Below are 4,922 nucleotides of genomic sequence, written 5' to 3' on the forward strand. Positions count from 1 at the left end.
AATCCTTTGGGGTTAACAAATGAACCCAAAGGTTCACCTGAACTACTTCTGTCAATAGTTATCTTCAGTGTTTCACTGCTCTGACACGAAAGTTCTTTCTGATATCACTGTGGCTCATTGAAGCACTTCAATTACCCTATGTCTACTTCTTTCTTCTTAAATCTGGTCATTCTTCTTCATACTTCTTGTTTATCTGCCTAGGTAGATAAACCTCACAAGGGGGCCTCGTAGCCTGGTGGATAGCGCGCAGGACTCGTAATTCTGTGGCGCGGGTTCGATTCCCGCACGAGGCAGAAACAATTGGGCAAAATTTGTTTCACCCTGAATGCCCCTGTTACCTAGCAGTAAATAGGTACCTGGGAGTTAGTCAGCTGTCACGGGCTGCTTCCTGGGGGTGGAGGCCTGGTCGAGGACCGGGCCGCGGGGACACTAAAGCCCCGAAATCATCTCAAGATAACTTCAAGATAGGTAAACCATTTTCACAAACAATATTACTCACAAATCAAATCACTTTGTTATTAAAACAGGTCAGCGAAACTCGACACAAAATTTAAGCAGCAGCGGCTATAAAATATGGCACCAGTTGGGCAAAAACAAACAAAATTGTTCGATTTTTCAACAAAAATCGTTTATAGGAATTTGCATGTGAGAGGACCTTGACGGGGGAGGCATTTCTTGGGCGCCTGTGACTTGAATTTTGCAACGGAACTGATCGTTTGTTTTCTTATAGATTTGAATGCCATTTTAACCCCCCAACCCCCCCTCCCCCTCACTCCCCCCCCTTCTCCAGACCCCTCATGTTGGCTGAGATGCTGTGGGAGGGGTCAAGTTAGGGGTCAGTGTATATAGTGTCAAGTTAGGATAAGTGATTGATTGACAAAGATTAAGCCATCCAAGAGGTGGCATGGGCATGAATAGCCCGTAATATAAGTGCAAAGTGAGGAGAAGAGAGTAGTGGCAGCAACACAGGAAGCAGCCTTACACCTCGACACAGATATAACATACCTACAGGCTACTAAAGGCGAACCATCACAAGTTCCTCTCTCACACTGTTTATACACACACACCCATCTATATCTACTTTCTACATTTATCTAGTCATCTATGATGACTGTTGTGCAATGTATATTTATATATACATATTAATACACATATTTCATCCGCATTTATTAATTCCTTAAGGATCTCCATAATTCTCTTATATATATATTATATATATATGTCGTACCTAGTAGCCAGAACGCACTTCTCGGCCTACTATGCAAGGCCCGATTTGCCTAATAAGCCAAGTTTTCCTGAATTAATATATTTTCTCTAATTTTTTTCTTATGAAATGATAAAGCTACCCATTTTATTATGTATGAGGTCAGTTTTGTTTTATTGTAGTTAAAATTAACGTAGATATATGACCGAACCTAACCAACCCTACCTAACCTAAGCTAACCTATCTTTATAGGTTAGGTTGGGTTAGGTAACCGAAAAAGGTAGGTTAGGTTAGGTTAGGTAGGTTAGGTCGTTGAAAAAACATTAATTCATGAAAACTTGGCTTATTAGGCAAATTGGGCCTTGCATAGTAGGCTGAGAAGTGCGTTCTGGCTACTAGGTACGACATATATATATATATATATATATATATATATATATATATATATATATATATATATATATATATATATATATATATATATATAGTGAGTGCATTAAAATAAAGGACAGAGAAAATGTGTTTAATTCCAACTTGTTTCCCACTTTCTTTCCTCCATGGTTATGACGTCATCAACATGGCTGCCACTGTCAGTGTTTACAAACATTGTGAACCTAATTAATAGCTGAACTATGTTGTTGCTTCGTTGTTAGACCAGTAGCCAGATAACGAATCATTTCGATGATACATGCAAAATAATAACAGAGAGAAAGAGAAAGAGAGAGAGAGAGAGAGAGAGAGAGAGAGAGAGAGAGAGAGAGAGAGAGAGAGAGAGAGAGAGAGAGAGAGAGAGAGAGAGAGAGAGAGAGAGAGAGACAGAGAGAGAGAGAGAGAGAGAGAGAGAGAGAGAGAGAGAGAGAGAGAGAGAGAGAGAGAGAGAGAGAGAGAGAGAGAGAGAGAGAGAGAGATTCATTCACCATCTTCCTCTGAACATTTAGCCATTCTCACCATATTATTGTGAAAACTAAGTCACTGTCATAAAGATACCTAAATGTCAGTATCCTGAAAATCCTGAAAGGATAAATCCATGTTGTGGATTGACTGTAGCTTCTGTGATAGGATACTTTGCAGGAATATATCCACACTACATGTTATCACGCTCATATCATTTTAGAATGGAATTCCCTGAACTTTTTAGAATGGAATTCCCTGAACTAAAACTCCCTATCAAACAGCCTAGGTAACCGGTTTTAGGATAAATTCAATATTTACAAATATGCTTAATCTTCTGGAGTAATCCAAGGCTAAAAGTCGTGTTCAATACATGAAAGATACCGCCTTGTAAGATAGGGAGTCTGTGACGTAGTGGTGACTTGTTGACATCTGATTCTTGTCTATCTCATTGATCCAATGGAACAATTGATTCATTGATCCAATGGAACAATTGATTCATTGATCCAATGGAACAATTGATTCATTGATCATGGGGTGTTTCTTAAGTAGAGATTGGTTCGTGTTTGCCTATTCATCCATTCTCAGTCATCGTCAGTCATCGCCAATCACCGGGCCCCATCAATCATGTTGCAACAGTTAACAATCAATCTATATAATGGTATTGCAACGTGGAACCATCTTTTTTGCTTCCCTGTTCATACATTGCATGGAACACGATGTTGCTCCTGATTTTGAAGGGGGTTTCAGTCATGTAACCCCTGGTTGATCAGTCCTGGTTGATCTAGTTGCAGCCTGGTTGATCAGTCCAGCAACCAGGAGATCTGGTCGACGACCAGGCCGCGGGGACGATAAGCCCAGGAAGCACCTCAAGGTAACCTCAAGGTAAGGTATGTATTATGCTTTTTGTAAACATTCTCTCCCCCCTCTGGTTCTGAGGGGGGGAGGAAACAATCCTGTATTATGTATCTTGTATACATTCTTGCTGGGATCATCATAGTGGTACAAATGTTCAGCTTAAGGAAAGCACAACCGTTCGACAGTTTTGGTTCAAAGCAGTTTTTCCAAGTGCTTTTAACCTCATCTACATAGAGATGAAAGCCGGGTTGAGAAGCAGCTCCTCCTCCTCCTCCCTTCACCCCCCCCCTCATCTCTTCTGCACTTGCAACGTTCAACACACTCATTTGCATAAATCTCATGCCAAACTGCAACTGTATTTCATAATCCAGGCGCTTTTATGCTTATGGCAGAGGAGCATTCAGAAGAAATTCACTTTATCAAAGAGAATTTATGTGTGTGTGTGTGTGTGTGTGTGTGTGTGTGTGTGTGTGTGTGTGTGTGTGTGTGTGTGTGTGTGTACTCACCTAAATGTGCTTGGTGGGGTTGAGCTCTGGCTCTTTGGTCCCGCCTCTCAACCGTCAATCAACAGGTGTACTGGTTCTTGAGCCTATTAGTCTCTATCATATCTACACTTGAAACTGATAACGCGCGCGCGCGTGTGTGTGTGTGTGTGTGTGTGTGTGTGTGTGTGTGTGTGTGTGTGTGTGTGTGTGTGTGTGTGTGTGTGTGTGTGTGTGTGTGTGTGTGTGTGTGGACAGCGACCAGCTGGCGATCTACAACATGAGATATCTGACAAGTGATTATACCTAGCCGAGGTCACTACCTAGCCACAATTACGTCTTAAGAGATGTTAGCAAGTTCTTGTCCCCTGTACTGGTGGTCGGTCAGCAGAATACAATGAAAGAAAACGGTGTTGGAGCCAATTACATCCACAACTTCAAAAAAAAAAAATGATGAAATCATTAATGAGAGATAATTAACGCAGGTATAAACAGCAAGAAGGCAGGGAACCAGGAGCTAGAGCTCACTCTCCCATAGTCATTGATAGATATGGAAGGCAACTATCAGGAGAGAACGCCAAGCCTATATAGCATACTTTGCGATGGGACAGGGGGAAGGAATGGTACCCAACCACTTTGACGGTCGGGGATTGAACGAAGACCTGCATGAACCGTCGGTTGGTAAACACTGATAGGTGAGCACCCACACACATCTTACAAGATCGTACCATTCAACAAAATTAAGAAGTCATTAAAACTCAGCAAGAGATCAAAGCAAATGAAAGCAAATTAACAGCAAGACAAGCGAAGTCACTCAATAAAAAAGATAAAAAAGTACAAAAAAAGCAAAAAGCCGGTAGAGATGAAGGAGGTAATAAGATATTATTCACGATAACTTGAGACGTCGCTCTTTCTCAGTGTAAACAAAAAACAGACTTTCATCTAAGGGACTCAGAAAGACGGGTTTAAGTTCGAGCTCTCTGAGTCGATCATTTAACACTGGCACTTAAATGGGTGAAATTAATGTCTAAAAATATGATCTGATTGCGCTCCCTCGTCTACGATTGTGGTGGTGACTGAGGGTAGTGGTGGTGGTGGTAGTGGTAGTGACTGAGGGCAGTGGTGGCAGTGGTTGTGGTAGTGGTGGTGGCTGAGGGTAGTGGGGACAGTGCAAGTGGTAGTGGTGGTGGTGGTGTATGTGGTGGCAGATTTCATGCCTGTGGTAGGGAATGGAGGCAGTGGAACTGGTGGTAGACGATAGTTCAGATAGCTAATGGTGGCTGAAAGACTGAATGTGTATAAACGGAAAATACAGCAGCTACAGAAACTCTACGGAGGAGCTAGATCTCCCCTCCACACACACACACACACACACACACACACACACACACACACACACACACACACACACACACACACACACACACACACACACACACCGCACTCAGCTGCTGGCCTCGGCTTACAATCCACAAAGCTCTACAACT

This window comes from Procambarus clarkii, chromosome 50, assembly GCF_040958095.1.
Source record: "Procambarus clarkii isolate CNS0578487 chromosome 50, FALCON_Pclarkii_2.0, whole genome shotgun sequence".
In the NCBI taxonomy this organism is placed as follows: Eukaryota; Metazoa; Arthropoda; class Malacostraca; order Decapoda; family Cambaridae; genus Procambarus; species Procambarus clarkii.